The 21,338-nt window shown below is 45.6% G+C and overlaps 1 long non-coding RNA gene across 1 annotated transcript in view; it reads right to left on the bottom strand.

Moving 5' to 3' along the window:
* The window catches only part of LOC132235929 (uncharacterized), a 98,105-nt gene extending 79,274 nt beyond the window's left edge, over positions 1-18,831 (bottom strand). The window contains exon 1 of the long non-coding RNA XR_009453126.1: positions 18,737-18,831. This is a non-coding gene — a long non-coding RNA (uncharacterized LOC132235929). The remainder of the gene's footprint in view (positions 1-18,736) is intronic.
* Positions 18,832-21,338: the final 2,507 nt, after the last annotated feature.

Raw genomic sequence — 21,338 nt, 5'->3', positions numbered from 1 at the left:
CACTAACCACTGATGCTCTAACCACTGAGAACACCGGCCAGGGCTGAGGGAGTGGCGTACAGGAATTGGGGAGACAGAACTGAGGAGAGGGCTACCTTACTTGAGCTGAAACCTCTGGATGAAGCCAGCTGTTGGAGGCCCCGCAGGGAGGGAACTTGGAGAATAACGTTTACGCAGCTTGTCTGTCTCTTGTGTCATACAGCTAATGACTGGTAGAGCTAAGCCTCAAACCCAAAATCTGTATAAAAGACCACCCTCTGGTGCAGAGTCTGACTTGAAATACATTAAAATTGCAATATTGGTAGCTTTTAAGAAACCATATGTATTTTTGCTCTGGGTCTTGTGATGCTACTAAGACTGGCCAGATGCATCTATCTCTGGACAACAAATGTATGTTCTTGTTTTACAAACTTATTTTCTTAGATAAGTAATATGGGTTTACTGCAAAGGATTTTAAAAATGCAGAAACATATAAATGAGGAAAAAATGTAAAATTACCCAAATTTTTTTATTAATAGTATGACTGTGCCCCAGAGGGTGGCCTTGGTTGTACATAAGGGCTCACTCTGGCTTATCAAAGACACCGGCAGGAGAGTAAGTCCGAGTGGGCCTCCATGTCCATTCTTCCATTTTCAGACACACTGGAGAAACTAAGACGGGATTTTTTTTCTTTCATTCCTTCTAAGTGTATGCACATCCGATGAGGTTTTTAGATGAAATTCTCTTTTTATTATACAGGTTTTGGGTTTGAGGCTCAGCTTCACCCGTCACTAGCTGTATGACACTGAGGACAAGCTGCATAACCTTTTGAAAACTCCATTTTCCCATCTCTAAAATGACGGTCACAACACCTACTTCACTGGGGAACGCTATGGTCAGCAAATATAATAATGTATGTTAAAGTGCTTTATTAACTAAAGCCCAGTGCAAACTTGGAGTGAGAAGAACTCGGGCTCTGATTAGACGACCTCCATTAACATCCCGGCTGTGACACTTAATAGTGTGTGAAATTTAAGCAAAGTATACACAGCCTCCCTGAGCTTCAGTTTCCTCATCCAGAAAATGGAGATAATATCTTTCCTTATAGATAAGACACCTGGAGCACTGTAAACACCTAATATAGGAAGGTTGTAATGATATTGTCTGTGCTTTCCCAGGAATAACCAGTTAGCTCTTCTACTTGGAAGAGCTGCCCCAGGAGAGAGGAGCAGGACTTTCCTTCAAAAACAGAGAGGATGAGTGAGAAGGAAAGGGGAATATAGTCAATAATATTGCAATAAGTTCATACGGTGAAAGATGATTACTAGAATTAGTGGGGTGATCACACTGTAACATATACAGATGTCAAATCACTATATTGTACACCTGAAACCAATATAACCAATATAAGATTGTATACCAACTATACTTAAACTAGAGGCCTGGTGCATGAAATTCGTGCACGGGTAGGGTCCCTAGGCCTGCCCAGCGATCAGGGACAATCAGGGCCTTCCTTCCCCAGCTGCCGGCCAGGGCCTTCCTTCATTCCGTGCCATTCCCTGGTATTCAGTGCACATCATACTGAGCGATCGAACTCCCGGTCTCCCAGTCAAACTCCTGAGGGGACACTTTGCATATTAGCCTTTTATATACATAGATAAAAATTAAAAAAAAAAAAAACAGTTCCCCAAAGCACCTTAGTTCCGTGAAGACCAAACAGGAAGTGGGTAAAATGCCCAATTCCCTACCCACAACCCCAAAGCATTTTTCCAGACTCTCTACCACCCAGATACCCAAGCTCTGAACTGCCTCTCTGAAATCCTATATAATAAAAAGCTAATATGCTAAGTGTCCAGTCATTCGGTCATCCATTCAACCAAAGAGTAATATGCTAATGATATGCTAAGGTCGTTCAACCGCTCGCTATGATGTGCACTGACCACCAGGGGGCAGACGCCCCTCAGGTAGGTTAGCTTGCTGCTGGGGTCCGGCCAATCAGAACTGAGCAAGACGAGACAGGCCAGACATGCCTGGGAGCCCTCTTGCAGTCCCTTCCCAGCTGGCCAATCTCCTACATCCCTCCCCAGCCATGATCATGCACTGGTGGGGTCCCTTTGCCTGGCCTTTGCCCTCTCGCAATCCGGGTTGAGGGACCCCCCCCCAAGTGCACAAATTTCATGCACCGGGCCTCTACTATAAAAATAAGAGGGCAAGAGAGCCTAGCAATAAAAAATATATTTAAAAATAATAATAATAATTGTGCCCTAGCTGGTTGGGTCAGTGGACAGAGCATTAGCCTGTGGACTGAAGAGTCCCAGTTTCAATTCCAGTCAAGGGCACATGCCAGGGTTATGGGCTTGATCCCCCGTGGGGGCTCTGCAGGAGGCAGCCAATCAATGAGATCAATGATTCTCGTTGCTGTTTCTAACTCTCTCACTCTCTCTCCCTTCCTCTCTGAAATCAATAAAAATATTTAAAAATAAATAAATGAAATCAATAAAAAATAATAATTGTGAAGGCTAATTTTACATGTCAGCCTGACTAGGTCACAAGGTGCCTGGATATTTGGTCAAACAGTATTTTGGGAGTGTCTCTGAGGATGCTTTTTGATGAGTTTAACATTTAAATCAGTAGGTTGAATAAAGCAGATTGCCCTCCCTAATGTGGGTGGGCCCCATGCACCCAACTGAAGGCATGAATAGAGCAAAAAGGCTGACCCCTGCTGGTAAGAGGGCCACCTCTTTCCTGACTATTGAGCTGGGACACTGATTTTTCCTCTGCTTTTGGATTCAAAGTGAAACATCAGCTCTCCTGGGTCTCCACCCAGACAACTCACCTGCAGATCCTGGGACTTGTCCAGTGGGACTCCGTATTCACATGAGCCAATTCCCTATCATCTCTCTCTCTCTCTCTCTCTCTCTCTCTCTCTCTCTCTCTCTCTCTCTCTCTCTTTCTCTCTCTCTTTCTTAGTTCCATTTCTCCAGAGAACCCTACCCCAGAACTCTCCACCTAACAATGGTTTGACTGCTAGGAGAACTTAGGAAGCCACTGTGTCCCGTAAGTCACTGACTCTCAGCTGCCTCGAACATGGATAGGCAGCGACTATTGAGTAGTGTGTCCAACTTCCCACCGTGTCCCATCAATGTGAGCTGATAAGCCATGGCCTTCCCCTAGTTATCTGAAGATGGCAAAGCAATACGTCCATCATGATGACGATGACGACTCTCAAGGCACCTCTCCAGGAGCATCTGACCTGTCTTCTGCCAAGCACAAAGCCAAAAGGATGATGAGGTCCCTGTTTCTGAGACCTCATCAATCAAAGCAGGAAGGGAAAGGATGAGGAGGAAAGATGAAGAAACGGAGGGAAGGGGTTACAGGTAAAAAAGAAAGTCTAAAAAAGCCTCAAAGTGTTGTCTTAGAATTCCTTGCTGGGAATCCTTAGGGGTGACGGAGATGCTCAGGAGTCTGCCATAACCAACAACCTCTTCAGGTGACTCTATGCACCTAAAGTTTGCACTTTAAAAGCGTGGAGACCCACTGCTCAGTGGTGGAAATGGACACTGGTTGTTGGCTTGGGGTTTTGTGGTCCTGCTGTCCATCAGCATTTCAGAGTTAAGTGCTGTAGAATACCTGCCCATGCACTTAAGAGAGGGCGGGCCTCTTCCATATCATCAGTCACACTTCAGTCCCGTGACTGACACCAATTCCACAACCTTACTGTGCCCTCCGTCAGCCGGAGGGCTTGTTCAAACAAATTGCTGGGCCCCGCTCCCAGTGTTTCTTATTCAACAGGTCGTGGGAGGAGCCTGAGAGTTTACATTTCTAACAAGTTCCCGTTAGAGCAACATCTAGTGATGTTGTTCATCCAGGAAACACACTTTGAAAACCACTGATTTACACAATGGATGAATTCTTGGAAAGTAGCATATATACTGAGGGTTCTTTTTTTATTTCTTTCTTATTTAGGCAGAGAAGTATAACTAAAGGAGAGAAAAAATCACCGGCTACCTTACCGCCCACTACCCACTGGACCAACACACACACACACACACACACACACCTCTTAAAAAATAAGATTCCACTGCATGTTGCACTATGCCTACCTCCTTCACCGAACACACCAGGAACCTCCCCCACTCGTCCACAACACATCCCCACAACATAGCTTCTAACCCACACATGGCACCAACACTGTCTAGAGTCATCACAATTGTATACACAACATCCTTCAATAACTTTATTGTTTTAAATAAATATGCTCAGCGTAAGAATCAAACAATAGAGAAAAATACAAAGAAAGGAAAAGGCATCTCAATTTTCACTGCCCTGGAGACAATCCCCATTAATAAATTGATGTACATCTTTCAATGCACATAATCCTATATACTTCCATAAATTTTATGTATAATCCAAACTAGTTTGTATTCTATTTTTTAAACTTGTATAAAATAAGTTTAGATAAAGCTCATACAACCTCAAAAATACTCGGAAAATGCATTACTTAGTGGAATCTTAGCACAAATCCTCTTAGGAAATGAAGCTTATTTTTATGTCGTGAATTTTTGCTGACTCCCCACAGATCCACAGAGTTATTGTATGTGTGTGTGTGTGTATGCGTGTGCACGCACACATGTGCACACGTGTGCACACCCCCCATCTCACTTATCAGGCTTGCTTCAGGAAGAGTTTGCCTGCAATAAGAACGAGTCTTTTGGAGTAAGTCAGAGTTCTGGGTCTAAGTCAGTGTTCAGAGCAGAGATGGTCCCAAACACAGAGTGTTGAAGCCTCTGGTGTAAACTCTGAACTTCCCCTAGTGGCCTAGGACTAATGGCACTAATCTCCGGTCTCGGTTGAGTCTCACCGGTGTTCTGGTTCTAGAATGAGTCACTGGCTAAGGGTGTAGTAAGCAAAGGGTGGAAGTGGGCAGAGTGAGACGGGTGGGGGCGGTGATGTGATCAGCACAGCCCAGAGAGCACACCCACATCCCACACCCAGGCTGGGGGCTCTCAGAAGGACCAAGCACCGCTTTGCATCAGTAGAATGTAGGTACACTGTTTTACAGGACATCCTTTTGCCAATCCATCCTCATTTCCCAGGTGAGGTTTGATGTGGGATTCCCTGTGATCACTCACAAAATGCCCTGAGCACTGTGCCCGGCATATAGTACCCACTCAATAAACATGTCACTGAGAAGGCAGAGTGAGAATCCACATGCTGGAGGGTCTCTGGGGCAGGCCACACTTCCACTCTGTAGACTATAATGAGATGGGCATTTCAGGGCACCAAGAGATAGTGCAGAATCAAAGATGAGTTCCCCATCCAAGCTAAAGCCTAATGAAGTCCAAAGAGCACATACACAGCCCCCAACCCTATAAAGGTGGAAATCGTCATCGTCACAGCAAGACCCAGGCTCGGATCAGACCCAGCTGACTTGGTGACAGAGGACAACAGAAGGGCCTGACCCACAGCACACAGCTGACCATGCCAGCAAATGGAGGGGCCGTCACAACCCTGGGAGAAAGTGGGGTAAAAGCTAGTGACAATCCTTTTGCCTTGTTTGGCAAAGTAGCCCAAATGTATTGATAGAAGGCAAGAAAGTTGAGATTCAAATAAAGGATGAGAGGGGACCATAACAGGGATGTACCTATGTTTCACATCTTAAAAAGGAACCAGTAACCTCAGCAATGTATACTAAAGAACACTGGTCACATTCCACGAATCCCGTCTAATCCCATGAAGAGGAGAAAAATCACTGCATGGCAGTGCTGGGTGTCTCCGCCCCCAGGAGTCTCCTGCAACAGCGTGGAAAGCAGTTAGTACAGTACCTGGCTCGTTGCAACAACTCGATAAATGTAAACTAGTTGGAACAGCAGCAACAGTAAGAATGACTCGCCAGGAGCATCAGTTTAGCTAGTTGGAGCCCTGCTTAGCATAGAATTCAAGTCTTCTCGAAATTGGCTGAGTGCTTTTCCCCTGAACCCACCCTCCCCTGTTCCTTCATAGCCGAGGCTTGGCCCTTCCATCTCCAGTCTTCCAAGTTCTTCCGCTGCTCTCTCCAGTGTCCCTTGGGTCCACGATGACAGAGCTATCCCAGCTGAAGAACTGAACTTCACAGGTCTGACACTGACACAACCCATGGAATTCAGTTCTCAAAGCTGAGGATACACAGAGGCCTTCCAGAGTCAGCACAAAGCCCCCCTCCTTGCAGTCCAGGCCCGGCCCAGCCCTGCAAGATACAAGAGAAAAGCCAGGTGAGCCCAGAGCAGTTGCCTCCTGGCGCCAGGTCTAGTCCTGAGCACCTGGAGGTATGTGCATGGTAGGCACGTGCCTCGTGAAACATCATTAAACATCAGAGCTGGTCTTTCCCACCTCGTGGCCCTTGCACATGCTATCCCCCGGCCCAGAAAACTCTTCTCTCTCTTTAACATCTACTCATCCTTAGGTTCTCACTTTCAATGTCACTTCCTCAGAGAGGCCATCTATGGTAGACACTGCTAACTGTTCACCCAACATCTGTCTGTTCCTCCTTCTATAGTAATGGAACCCCAAAGTTTAACCTGGGCACATGGACACCTGCTACATGACATCATTCCCTGGCCTCAAGGAACTAAGTTCTGGATGCCAGCATGATGAGATAATAAAAACAAGAAGCTTGCCGAAACCAGTTTGGCTCAGTGGACAGAGCATCGGCCTGCGGACTGAAGGGTCCCAGGTTCGATTCTGGTCAAGGGCATGTACCTTGGTTGCGGGCACATCCCTAGTAGGAGATGTGTAGGAGGCAGCTGATCGATATTTCTCTCTCATCAATGTTTCTAACTCTCTATCTCTCTCCCTTCCTCTCTGTAAAAAATCAATAAAATATATTTAAAAAAAAAAAAACAAGAAGCTAGAAGTTAGACTGGGTTCTAGTCCCAGCTTGCCTCTTACCAGCTATGAGAACTGGGCAGGTCACATAATCTCTCTGCACATCAGAGACCTCTCTGTCCAATCAGGTATTAGAAGCAGCAAAGAGAACTAATGCTTGACCTTGAGTTATAATTGAGGCCCAAGGTCAAATTAGTCCAGTCAGTAAAAGGTGACAGGTGACCCAATTTCTGGTCCAGGTGCTGGGGCATCATAATTCATTTTTCAGATTGTTGCTGATTTCCATCATCAATTCGGATACTTTCTGGTTCAACACAGGGAAGGGAGCACTAACCTAGTCCCAACTCATAAAAATTCTGAGTCTTTCCACTGAAAGTCCTAGACAAGAAGTGATGCATCCACTAAGTGTAGCCTGGAGCAAGGGGAGCCACACACATAAAGATCACCAAGTGCCAACAGCCTGTCAGACCCACAAGAGGCACTTTACATGCAAAACTCACTTCGCTCTCACAGAGCCACAGGAAGAAGATAATGCTGCCATCTCCATTTGACCAAACAATGAAACTTTAATGACTTAAATTAAGGAGGAGGAGAAGGGGGAGAAGAAAAAGGAAGAGGGGAAGGAGAAAAAGGAGAATGGAGAGGATGAAGACGAAGCGAAAGGGGAGAAGTTAAGCAGTTAAAATACTTACCCTAAAAAAATTTAATAAATAAAACACTCACCCTAGCACATACAACTAATTTTGACCATTCTGCTCCATTGCCTGTCTCTTGTAAAAGTTAAAAAAGAAATAGTTTCTTTCCTAAATGCATTTAAAGACTAGATACGGTAGAAAAATAAGTAATAAAAGAAGGCAATCTATATGTATAAAAGCCTAAACAACCATTAGGACTGGTCACTATGGCATGCACTGACCACCAGGGGGCAGACGCTGAACACAGGAGCTGCCCCTTGGTGGTCAGTGTGCTTCCAAAGCCAACCTCCTGTGGCCAGCCAACCTCCCGCAGGCCCTCCCCCCAGCCGGCTGGCCCAAATCAGCCCCGATCACTGGCTGGGCCAAGGGACCCCACCAGTGCACAAATTCGTGCACCAGGCCTCTAGTATAAAATAAATGTATGCTAAGCCTGGTGTCAACGACAGAGGCCAGCAGCTGGTAGGAGGAAAATGTCACTCTAGGATTGGTCCCTGGGAAGGCAGGTTCCTCCCACTGTCAACTTCGTCTCAAGGTCTCAATTGAACCCATTGGCCCCGACTAAAACCTGGGCATAAGTGACTCTTTTCACAGCCTCCATCCAATCCCCTCTGCAAGTCCTGCGAGCTCCACCTTCACCATACACAGGAGCCTAACCTCCCCCTCCCCCAAGCCACCATCCCCCAAGCCACCATCACTTCCCATTTAGACCCCAGCACCAGCCTCCTTGCTGGTCCCCTGATTCCACTCCCACCTCTACAGTCCATCCTCCAAACAGCAGCCAGAGGGATCTAATCCAAAGTCAATCAGATCGTGTCATTCCCCAACAGTTTTCATCATACTCAGAGCAAAACCCAACCCCCTTACATAGCCTACAAGGCCTGTGCAATCTGGCCCCTGTCCTGTCTGCAGGCTCATTTCCTACCATCCTTCCCTCACGCATCCTGCTCAAGTGGTCTCCTTGAGGTCTCAGTCCCCCATCCCCGCAATACTCACCCCTCACTTCTTCCAGATGCTTCTCAAGTATCCCCTGACCCCTCCGTAAAATAATCACAGATATCCCCACACTTGACCCCATGCATTCTGTCCCCTTGCCCTGCTTTTCTTGGTAAATTTCTTATTCTTTGACACTTGTGGTTATTTATTGCCCATCTGCCTCACAGAAATGAAAGCTCCATGGGGGTGGGCAATTGACCAGAATAGTGCCTGACATAGTGTAGGTTGGTTCTCAATCTTTTTTTCATTATCATCCCCTGAAAGAGCCCGCCCATTTCCCGAATCACCTCCACTACGAAATGTTATACCATAGGTATATATGCACCTGTTTATGTATTAGATGTATATCTGTGCTTTACACAAAAAGAGTAAGATTTTTTTGCTCAGCTGGTGAGACTCAGTGATCGAGCATCAACCAAGAGGTCACTGTTTGCTTTCTGGTCAGGGCACATGGCCAGGTTGCAGGCTCAATCCCCAGTGGGTACATGAAGCAGCTGACTGATGCTTCTCATCATTGATGTTTCTATCTCTCTCTCCCTTTTGCATCCTCTCTGAAATCAATAAAAATATTTTTTTTAAGAGTAAGATTTTTTTTTCACCACCAAGAGCCAATTTCTGTGCCCTTTAATGATCATTCCCAACATTGGGAATTTATGGAATAGTGCTTAATAAATATTTATTGAATGCACAACACTCCTGAGGTGAACAGCACATTGAAAGACAGACATCATTCAAGACACTAAGTTCAGCTGGGGAAATTCCAAGCGCCCTCCGCAGCCCAGCCCTCCCATCTGTAGTGTGAGTACATCCTGTCAAGCTGTATCTGGTGACTAGCGGGTATTTTTCTAATTCAGGTTCTCAGCTTTTCTTTATTTTTTTTAACCCTAATCTTGTTTTGCATCCCAACTCTTAACTGCGGTTTTGAATACTTAAATTTGCTTTTTCTTCACCCTCATCCCCAAGCATGATTTAAAATCCAGGTAAGCCCCTCCATTCTTGCACAATTCATTCTTCATCCCACAGACCTGTATGGAGTTTCTATGTGTGCCCAACTCTGGAGATGAAAAGATTATTATGATCCAACCCCTGCCCGCTAGAAGCTTATGGGAAGGTGAGGGTAGACGAACAGAATGCTTAGTACCACACACCGAGTGCCCTAGTAGGAGGAGATGCTTTGAAGGGACAACTGCATCAACTCAGTGGAATCTCTCCTTCCACATCCATTCATTCATCCATCCATTCACCAGCCATCCCTCATTCACAGAGCATGAGTCAGGCCTGGGATAGATGCCGGGGACACAGCAGGGAATAAGACAACCTTGGCCCTTACCGTCATCTTCAGGGGGATCACCAAGTAACAGGAGAAGACCGAGATCTCATTGATAATCACACAAAACAAGTGTGCTCAAGAGTGAGAAGTGCCACCAAAGAAAGAGCACAGGACCCTGAGAAGCACTGGTGGTTAGGAAGAGGATACATTTCAGGAGAGAGCCTGAAAGATAAATAGGCTGTGGTCTGGTCGGGAGCAGGCAAAAGGGAGAAAGGACTCTGTTCAAACACTCTGAAATAGGATGTGGCTGGCCACACAAGTAGGGGCTGGTAAGGTCCATGACAAGACCAGGGCTGGCACAGAGGTGAGGGAGGCTCAGGCAGCCACAAGCCAGTTCGCATCAGCCTTGCTAGAAATTTGGAGTTGACCTTAACAGAAAACAGAAGGAGCAGGGAAGGGATGTGATCCCCATGGCATTTTTTAAATTTTCTGGCTGGGGGTGGTGGGAGGAGGGTAAGAAATAGTCCCAAGTATCCATCATCTGGTCACACAACGTGACAATTGATCTGGTCTTGAGTCCATCAGTTCAAGTCATGTGAGACTGTGAAATTCTCAAAGCAGCTATATTTTCAACCTCTTGACCCGCTCCCCATAACAGCGGTGCACTGCACATGGCAGATGATTAAGAAATGTTTCTGAGTAGTTATTTTGCGATAATTCTATGCTCTTCTTATAATTAATCACTCCTTCCTTCGCCCTCTGAAAGATCCTCTTCCTTCTCTGATTCAGACAATTACTCTCCCACTCTCTGCCCCGTGACATGTCTGGTTCTAAAGACCACCATCACTTCCAATGAGGTCCTTATGAGTTCTCTGCACTACAGGGCATGGACAGGGGACATCAGAGGCCACGAGGATATGAATGGTGGGCCGTTTCCACCATCGTGGTCTGCTCCCTGCACCTAATCCCCACCTGTACCTGGTTACCCAGACCCTCCAACCTCAGGTTCCTCCGTCTGCATTGCCAATGAGTGGTTCGCTGCTGTGCGGCTGAAACAGTCAGGTCCAAATGAACTCAAGCTGCACAGGCAGAACCATTTCTCAGCCGGAATGGAGAACAGGACAGAGCAACTCGGCAAAGCAATCACTTTCTGTTTACCAGGACGAACTTGGTGCTATGAACCATTGTGTCAACTTCATGAGATTTGTCCTCAGAAACCGTGAAAACAAAAGAACCATAGGAAGGCCTTTTACCCATTGACCATTTACATTTATCAACACTGCTGCTGTATCCGTTATTGGCATCTCCCAGTGCAGAGCCCAGGGGAACTCAGGCTGATTAAATCAATAAAAAGCTGAATTCTCTTTCAAGACAATACTATTGTGTAACTCTGTTGGGAAAATGTATAATTTATTCTTTGAAAAGCAATAGCACACCTGATTTGGTCTTGGTGCATTATGATAATGAAGCTATTCATTTCTATTTCCAGCGGTTCATCCCTTCTCTTTTATTTTTCCCACCATTTGAGGGGGAAATAAAAACTAACCCAAAAGTTATTATAAATCTGATTTTTGCCAAAAGAAAATATTACTGCGGCACTTTGCTCTTGCTATATGGAGTTAGAATAAAAGAGTGGGTTTCTAGTATGCAGGGCCTTTAGGAAAATTACTAATTTAGTAGAAATTTGCAAATCTAAAATCCTTTCAAAGCTAAATTAGTCCTAGTCTTCCAGTTTACTCCCAGAAGGTGTAAAGGAAATATATCCAAATTGTTTTATATGCTTGCTATAAAAAAAATTTTTAAGTCCCTTACATAGCACTTCATTTTTCTTTTAACTTTTAAATAATTATCTCATTTAGATCTCTGCCTTAGGAGGAAGGCTGGAGTAGACATGGCGACATTAAAGACACAGGGTCAACAAGTCTTTGCCAGTAAGAAACTACAGGGTTATCTTGGTGTTGAACTTCACTAGCCCTTTTTGTAAAACAAAATCCCCTTGCAACCATGAGTGGGTCTTGCAAGGAGAAAAGAGACTTAATAAAACACAACTCACCAAACAAATGATTGCAGCCAGGCACCGGGCACCCAGCATCTCTGGGCTCTGGGACCCAGTCGGCCAACAATCAGTCAGAGCCTAATACAAAATACGCTTAAAGTCTGCAAAATCTGTGACAGCTGGATTCACTTGGCAGAGGTAGGTCATACTTTCCTCTCTGTCTTCCAGTTCATTCACTTCAAACTTGGTAATGGCTTCCTATTTGGGGAAAACAAATTCTAAGCTCCACAGCCCTATGTCCACGGCCTTGACTGTCTCTCCCTCTGTGCATAGGCTCTGCTTGGGTCTAGGGTCCATGCCTTTTGTGGTCACTAAGCTACCAGTCTCTGGAGATTTCTCTGACTTCTCCCACTTCCACAGCCTTCAATGCTCACCTGTCAAAACACTCTAATTTCCCTTTGGAGGCACAAAAGTGTCATATTTGACCTGAACGTCTCCCCCCACCACACCTCTAGCACAATGCCCCTAATGGAGGACACTGAAGTAAAACAATAATTATAACAGTGATCATGATAGCTAAGATGTACTAAGTACTTACTAGGTGCCAGCCACTGGGCTACGTGAATTATCTCACTTAAATTTCACACCAAGGCTATGAAGTAGTTACTATCAGCAACATGATTTTATAGATGAGAACAGGTAAGTGACTTGCCCAAGGCCACAGGGCCAGCAAGTTAGAGAACTGAGATTTAAACCTGAACCCAGGCTCGAAACCACCTAACTGCACCGGCTAAGTGAATTAACCACCCAAGCCTCACCAAGGCCATCAAACCAAGGAGCCCCGCCCAGCCTCCAGCCCCTCCAGCTCAGGCCAGGGCACTGCGCGCTCCTCTTCAAACCAAGTTCTGGTTTCAGTGGAGGAAGCGAGCCCTTTGGACATGCAATAATATTATTAAAAATCATCATCTGCGAACAGAGGGAAAGGGGGAGGGGAGGTAGAAGAGAGTAAAGGGGGGATACATGGTGACGGAAGGAGACTTGATTTAGGATGGTGAACCCATAATATATACAGATGATATATTATAGAATTGTACACCTGAAACCTATATAATTCTTAAAAATTTTATCTTTATTGTGGAAAGTATTACAGATCCCCCCCTTGCCCCCCATTGAACCCCTCCACCCCTCTCCCATCACCTCCCCAGGCCTTCATCACACTATTGTCTGTGTCCATGGGTTATGCATATATGCATATAAGTTCACTGGTTAATCTCTCCCCCCACACACACTCATGAAACCTATATACTTTTATTAACCAATGTCACCCCCAATAAATTCAATTAAAAGAAAAAAAGATCATCATCTGCACCAGAGAGGCTCTTGGGCAAGCTTGATAGCAAACACTGTTTTTGCAAAAGCTGCTGCTACAAAAGGGGGAAAATTTTTCTGGGTGACTAAGTAACATGAATTGTTGGGAGACAAGTCTTCCATCTACCCCCTCTGCACTGCAAGATGATGGCTTGTGTCCACAGCAAATGAACACAGCGTTCCCAAAGCTGTCGACTGAATGAATCCAGCAAATGCTCAGTCTCTCCTTACCCGGGTTTCCATCTTCCCCCTGCCGCTACCGTCTTGCTGTGAAAATCATGTCTGGGCCTTTCTGTGGCTCCATGGAGCTGGACTGTCACTTAAAGGCCTGTTAACTAGGTGGAGTTGCTCTTCTGTAGCCGCAAATAAAATTCACACACAGCCTGGATGAGCTTATCGTGGGAGCTGATTAATTAACAGTTCTGGAGCCCTGGATATAGAGTTCCATTTCATGAACATGTAATTCTTTGGTGAATATTGTTAAGATTTACACACATTTGTTCCATGCTGGGGAAGACATGGAGATAGCAAAAAAATGGGAGGGCTGTGTGTTTATTAGGAGTGATATCAAATTAAAGAATTTTTTAAATAACAGTAATAGCTATTATTACAATTAGTAAAAGTAATTGAGCTAGGTCTGAACTACCAGGGTCTATTCTGAGTGTTTCGTGCATGTGTATTTGCTCATTTGGTCTTCAGGACTGTTTAAAAAAAAAAACACACGACAGCAGCCGGTGTGGCTCAGTGGTTGTTAGTGTCCACCAATGAACCAGGAGGTCACAGTTCAATTCCCGGTAGGGGCACATGCCCAGGTTTCAGGCTCGAGCCCCAGTAGTGGGTGTGCAGGAGGCAGCCAATCAATGATTCTCTCTTATCGATGTTTCTTTCTGTCCCACTCCCTTCCTCTCTCTGAAATCAATAAAAGCATATTTTTAAAAAAATAAAATAAAAATAAACAACAGGCCAAAATGAAGTCACTTTTGCTAAGCCACCTCACCAAGACAAGACTTAATAACTAACCTAATTACAGTTTTAGCCTTTCCCTAGAGTAGAATGTTAAAGCAATCAGTCCAGAATCTTCCTGATCCATACTAGTGAGGGAACCTGCTAGATAAAACCCCTGCCATTCCCTTCCCTCCAAAAGAAGATGACCTGGACTAAAAATAAACCTTTCTCTTTTTTTGCTAATAATTCCCCTGCCCACCCTTCCTCCTACAAAGACCTTCCATTTGGTACAACCCCTTGGAGCACCCGTCTAGTTGCTAGATGGGATGCTGCCCGATTCACAAATCACTTAATAAAGCCAATTACATCTTCAAATCCACTCAGTTGAATTTTGTTCTTTAACAGGACCATCCTAGGAGACAGGCACCCTTATTTGCATTTTATACAGGAGGAAATGGAGGTACACAGCTACTAAACAGTGGAGCCAGGGACACGTTCAGGTAGCTTGACTCCAGATCGCAGGTTGGGGGTGGGGGGTTCCTCAATGAGGATGAGTTGACCCCCAGCAGGTATTTGCAATGTTTGCAGATCATTTTGATTGTCATGAGTTGTCAGGAGTGCTAATGGCATCTAGGGGGTAGAGGCCAGGGATGCTACTAAACATCTTATAACGGCACAGGGCAGTCCCACAGCAAAGAATTAATCAGTCCCAAAGGCTCAATAGAACTGGGAAGAGAGAGTCTACTCCAGAGCCTCATCCTTGCCATTGTGTCCAAAGATTGTGCTCAGAGAATAGGCATTCTGTATGAGAGGCAGGTCACCAATGCTGACCTCCATCCCTATGAACTGGAGCAATACTTGTGCCCCTTCTTGGCCAGTCACCTCAGCAGCAGCAATACCCGTAAACAAGGTTAATAATGTTTTACTTGTCTGAAGTCAGGATGGGACCTCTGAAAAGTCCTGTGAGGCCTAAATAAAATCAATTAAACACATGACAGTGGGGCAACAATAGCAAATCCATGGGTAGAAGAGAAGTGTGATTCCAGAGAGACATCTGTGTATAAGTGGGAATGTAGGGCCATGCGAAGTTATCCTTCCAAATCATAAAGCAGCTGAGAGGGGGATACAGGGTCCCTCTGTACTATCTGTGCAACTCTTCTATAAGTCTAAAGCTAGCTTGGCCCTGGCCGGTGTGGCTCAGTTGGTTGAGCATCCTTCGTCCCATGCACCGAAGGGTCGCCGATTCAATTCCCTATCAGGGCACATGCCTGGGTTGTGGGCTAGATCCCTGGTCAAGGTACATAAGAGAGGCAACCAGTCAATGTTACTCTCTCACATCGATATTTCTCTCTCTCCCTCTCCCTTCTTCTCTCTCTAGAAAACAAACACACACACACACAATAAAAACATATTTTTAAAACTAGCCTGAAATTAAAAGCTTGTTTTTAAAAATAGCAGAGGGAAAGACTGGCATCTGTTGAGTAAAAAAAATTATAACATCTGCCTCGCACCACGTAAAAAATACAACTTCAGGTGAACGAAAGGACTAACTGCAAACAATGTGATAACAAGTAAAACTACAGAAGTTTCATAAGTAAATGTAAGAAACGATCTTTATAACCTTCACTGGGGAAAGGCCTTTCTCAACAAGGCACAAAAGCCAGGAAGGGAAAGACTGGCAGGTCTGAGACCACGTTGGTGGCGAGACGATTGCATTTGGAAGAGGGAAGGAGCATCGGGTCAGGAAGGAAATAATCAGAATTGTTTGTGCAGCTTTCCTCTGGAGAAATCTCGCAGCCAAAGCTCCGACTCTCTGACTCTCGGATTACAGAAGTCAAAGTGAAGGGGCCTTAGGCCGAGTCCCATTGGCAGCCCTCTCTAATGAGCTTTAGATTGGGGAGGGAATTCCTCCTTCCTCCCCGCTGTTCCTGGTGTGGCAGGATGAGGAAGTCTCTGGCAGGCAGAGGGAATGCTGTTATTGGTGCCTCGGTACAGCCCTGGAGCCTAGTCTTGGCGGAAGAACAAGGGGCTCTTTTCTTGTGATTTTCATATCTGAGCTGACCTGCGTGACATTTCCTACAGAGATGGGAGCAGCTGGGAGCAGCTATTGCCGGCCAGGCAGCTGCTGGTCCCTGCGCACCAGCCACCCATCCCCTGTCAAAACGGTGGTACCGTGTGGCTCTCTCTGGTACCTCAAGAGACAGAGCTAGAGAAAAATTTTCAGCGCCACACCCAAAACTCTGGTATTTAGCTTCCCTTGAGATGTATGTAGTTTTATGGCCAAACCTCCAAGGAATATTAAAAATTCAAGCCCTAGCCAGTTTGGCTCAGTGGACAGACATTGGCCTGAGGACCGAAGGATCCCAGGTTCAATTCTGGCCAAGGACACATACCTCGGCTGCAGGCTCCTCCCCGGCCCTGGGCCCTGGACCATGGGCCCTGGTCCGGAGCACATGCAGGAGGCAACCAATTGATACGTTTCTCTCACATCGATATTTCTGTCTTTCCCTCTCTCTTCCACTCTGAAAATCAATGGGAAAATATCCTCAGGTGAGGATTTTAAAAAAGAAATTAGGATAGCCTGTGTTTTTTTTTTCAGCATGACCTTGCGTTTCTATCTCCAATAAGGAATGTATCCAAATAGTCATGTCCTAAGAATATACATTTCTTATAGAGTAAGGAACCTAAGAAAAATCTATAGGAAGGGCTAGGCAATGCTCTCTGCCACCCGTTTGATAGCATAGCCACCTGGTTGCATGCTCCCAGTATCTCTTTTTATGGAATCAAAGACACTTTCCTTGAGAAGGATAACCAAAGCCATGTAAAGCCCTCCTATATCAGAGCCGGTCTGGAGTGGAAAAAGTCAGAAGACCTGAGTTTGAGTCCCACCTGGGCAGCGCGGCCTTGGGTAGGTCGCTTGACCTCTTTGAATCTCAATTTCCTTAGCAGTAAAATGGGTATAATTTATTCATTCAACAACTTTTTAATAAGCTCCCATTATGTGCCAAATCTACAGTCTCTAAAAGCCTCACAAATTTTATGGAAGAATTACATGAAATGGCCCATGAAAATGCCTTGAAAATTATAAATCATAGTATAAAGACTTCATTAGTTATTGTTTAAAAAAAAAAAAAAAAAGACTAGTAGTTGTTATTAAGACTGAGGCCAAGACCAAAATAAGGAAAATTTTGCCAGAAAATAGAACAACTATAGGGAAAAATCACCATTTGAACTCAAAAAGGGCCTAAAGGCTGGTTTGTAGGGACCACACCCAAGACTATAAATTGCTGCCACAGAAAACGTATATTTGCTATAGATTTAGCCCTAAGGTTACACTGAGAAGAGAACCCTGGGTGTCCGCAGGGCCCATGGAGAAAGTGGGGTGATGGGAATTCAGACAGAAGAAGATGACCAAGTGCCCCCTCCCACGCCCGGCCTGGTGGCTCCTGAAGAGAAGACTCGGCACCTACCCCACGCTAAGGATCCAGGCTGCTGCAAACCCTCCCAGCAAACCCCAAGCCAAGGTTTCTACCTTCTTCTCCCTCTGTGAGCTCACGTCCTGTTGTTTATCTGTTCCGAGGAGTGCTATGCATCAGGACAGCAAGGAGATTTTTATTGAAAACAAACACCTGAAGAGAAACCCATTCTGTTCTCAAAGCCATTGTTAGCAACCTGGGGACAAATACCAGCAGGAGCTGCAATTGGAATGGTTTGGGGCAAAACCCACTGGAACCCCCCACCCCCACCCCCACTCCTACCCCCACCCCCACCCCCACCCCCAGCAGGCCAATGAAATAATGGATATAGAACATGAATATCCCGAATGACAAGAAAATGCAATAATTAAGTCTTCAAGAAAGAAAAGCTATGCTATTGCCCAATGGATATACAAATCAAGTTCAGTTTGTAAAAAAAAACAAAAGGGGGGGGGGGTGGTATTTTCAAAAGAAACCAACAAAACTCATATATTTAAAGACAAGATTGGATGAGATCAAGAATAGAAACACAATAAACAGCCATAATCCCCAACCCCTAGCCCCCAGATTACACCATATGTCCTGTGCAATATTTTCATACACCCATCACTGCAAAATGTTTACGACTGGCTAAATAGAGGCCACAGCCTACAACTCCAGGGTTTAAAGCATATTTTTTTATCATCAGTATATGTTCTACACTACTTCCTGGCCACACCCTGCCCCACCCTGAAAATAACAAGAGATTGAAAATATTTCCCTTTTGGAAATGGAGCCAGGTCTCCACTAAGGCACTAAAAATATCTCCAACCCACTGACACTGTTATAGGTATAGCCCATGGCAAGCCTCTCACCTCCTTTAACTCTAACTCACTCATACACCTTAAACATCTTGACTATATCTTTAATGTGCCATTTGCTCGGCAATAATCCGCTGTACAAAAGCCTGCTGCCTCTCCGATAAGTGCATCATAAATCAGCCGGCAGTGATTATTTTTCCCAGCTCATGCGCACAGCGAGCTGCTAAAATTTCATTTTACTTTGTCTTTCCCAATGCCTCAGCAGTCCTCCCCTCCTCGTTCTGCTACGTCCTCCTGCCCATCCAGCCCACCCCGTTGGCATGGCTCCCTGCCCGGGTTTGGGGTTTTACCACCGCACTCCGCCCGCGGTGCCGTCCAGGGAAGGAGAGCAGTCAAGAGTCTGGAGCAAGAGCATCCTTCTGGAGACAGGCTCTAGCTCGACGGGGCGGAGGAAGGCACTCGAAGGCCTATTTGCATACGCTTTTATTCCATTTCCACACCCTGCCCGCAAACGCTCTCTGGAAAGTCCCTTCTGAATTCCCTCCTGGGCGCACCGAGGGGGGGGGGGGGGGGGCGGGGAGGGCAGGGGGAGGGGAGAGGCTGGACCGAAATAGAAGGTCCCAGCCTGACAGTGTGTCAGCGTCTCCCTGGGGGAGGCCTCCCACCCCCTCCGGCTGCCGGCCGGGTGCGGACACAGGGGTCAGACCAGGGACCCTCCCCCAGGGCGCCCCCGGGAGCACAGGTCTGCGCGGGCCCGTGCGCTCTGGCGCGCTCTGGGCAGGATGCCCGCGCTGGGCTCCAGCCTCCCCCGAGGAAGTTCTGGTCAGGCGCTGGGTCCCAGGCTTCCTGTCTGTACTCTCCGCAGCCCCGCGGGGAAATCCCGAGACCTGCGTTCACTGCCCAACGACCCTGGAGGCTTTTCAAGTGTGCGCAGGCCGAGTTTCGGTCAGAACCTCAATGTAACGTTCGCCAAAAATAAATAAATAGCATGTGCGCATGCATTTCTATATATTGTGGGGTTTTTTTTTTTTAATTTTAAAAAGAATCGGCCTTGGGGAAGGGTGAGGGTCAGGCAGAAAGCCCTTTTTCTTGCTGCAGATCCAAGAGGCCTGGATCTGCTCCGCGTGTGAACACACAGATGCTGTGATCTGTACACAAGCTGCTTGAAGCGAGCGCCGACCAGGGTAGGCGAGAGATGCAGAAATTTCCTTCCCAGTGCTCTTCTCTAAAATGCGGCTATTCAAAGCAGCCTTGTGTCTCACTCAGCTCATGATAACAGTAATACAGGGGGGCCTTGACTTACGAGTTTAATTCGAGACCGAGCTCGTTAAGGAGCTCCTTAACTCCAATTACTCTGTCAACTCAATGCAAAAAATCGGCTGAGAGGCAGCTGGTATCTCAAAAAACTCGTTAGTCGGGACACTCGTAAGTCAAGGCCCCACTGTAGCTACATTTGAATGGGCACTTACTCTGGGCCAGGCACTCTGCTACTTGTTTCACAGGCAAGGTCTTTCCTAATCCCACAGCAAGCGTGTCAGGTAGCGAGTATTATGATCTCCATTTGGCTGATACAGGAATTTTATCTCCCACCAGGGTGGGTGACTTGCCCAAGGTCACACAATTTAGTAACTGCTTTCATGAGGGCCCTTTGCTGCTCTTTTCCCCAAACTGGGAAGGATTTAGGAGGCCGGTGGAATGTGCACTGCAAATGAAGATGCCCAGACAAGATAAATAAAACCTCCCTCAGACCCTGGAAATTTACCCACGGCCAGAAAATAGCAGTTCCCAGATTTCTGCTTCCAGGCAGAGTTAGCCTTTCCTGACCTTCCCAGAAGATATTTGTTGCTCACCTTGCTGGCCTCCCAAAGGGTTTGTTTGAACTTCTATTATAGATAACTTATTTTATTTTCCAACTACAGTTTACAAGCAGTATTATTTTGTATGAGTTTTGGGTGTACCCCACAGTGGTTAAACCATCATATGCTTTATAGTGATCCCCGATATTTCAAGTACCCACCTGGTACCATGCATAGCTACTACAAGATTATTGATTATATTCCCTCTGCCATACTTTATGTCCCCATGACTATTTTCCAACTACCAAATTGCACTTCTTTTCATCTTTTTCGCCAGTCTCACCAACCCCCCGCCCCCCCTCTGGTAACCATCTCTGTGTTTATGAGTCTGCTTTGTTTGTTTGTTTTTGTTCTTTAGATTCCACATTTAAGTGAAATCACAGGGTATTTGTCTTTTTCTCTGACTTATTTCACTTAGCACAATACCTTCTAGGTCCATGCATGCTGTCCCAAATGGTAAGATTTCATTCTTTCTCATGGTCAAGCAATTCAATTGTATATTTGTATCACTTTTTTACCCACTCCTCCATTGATAGGCATTTGGGTTACTTTCCATATCTTGGCTATTGCAAATAATGCTGCAGTGAACATAGGTATGCATTATTCTTTCAAATTAGTATTTTGGGTTTCTTCAAATATATACCCAGAAGTGGAATCACTGGGTCATAAGGCAGTTCCATGTTTAATGTTTTGAGGAACCTCCATTGTTTTCCACAGTGGCTGCACCAATCTACATTCCCATCAATGGTGACTAAGGGCTTCCTTTTCTCCACATCCTAGCCAACTCTTGTTGTTTGTTGCTTCACTGATGACAGCCATTCTGACAGGTGTGAGGTAATATCGCATTGTGGTTTTAATTTGCATTTCTCTGATGATTGGTGAGGTGGAGCATCTTTTCATATGTCTATTGACCATCTAGAAGCCCTCTTTGGAGAAGTGTCTATTCAGGTCCTCTGCTCACGTTTTAATTGCATTGTTTGGTTTTTTGGTATGAACTGTATGAGGTTGTTGTTTTTTTAATAAAATATATTTTTATTGATTTCAAAGAGGAAGAGATAGAAACATCAATGATGAGAGAAAATCATCAAATGGCTGC

The sequence above is a fragment of the Myotis daubentonii genome, chromosome 5, assembly GCF_963259705.1.
Source record: "Myotis daubentonii chromosome 5, mMyoDau2.1, whole genome shotgun sequence".
NCBI classification, from domain to species: domain Eukaryota; kingdom Metazoa; phylum Chordata; class Mammalia; order Chiroptera; family Vespertilionidae; genus Myotis; species Myotis daubentonii.
The sequence above is the reverse complement of the archived record's forward strand: the minus strand, read 5'-3'. Positions and strand labels throughout refer to the sequence as shown.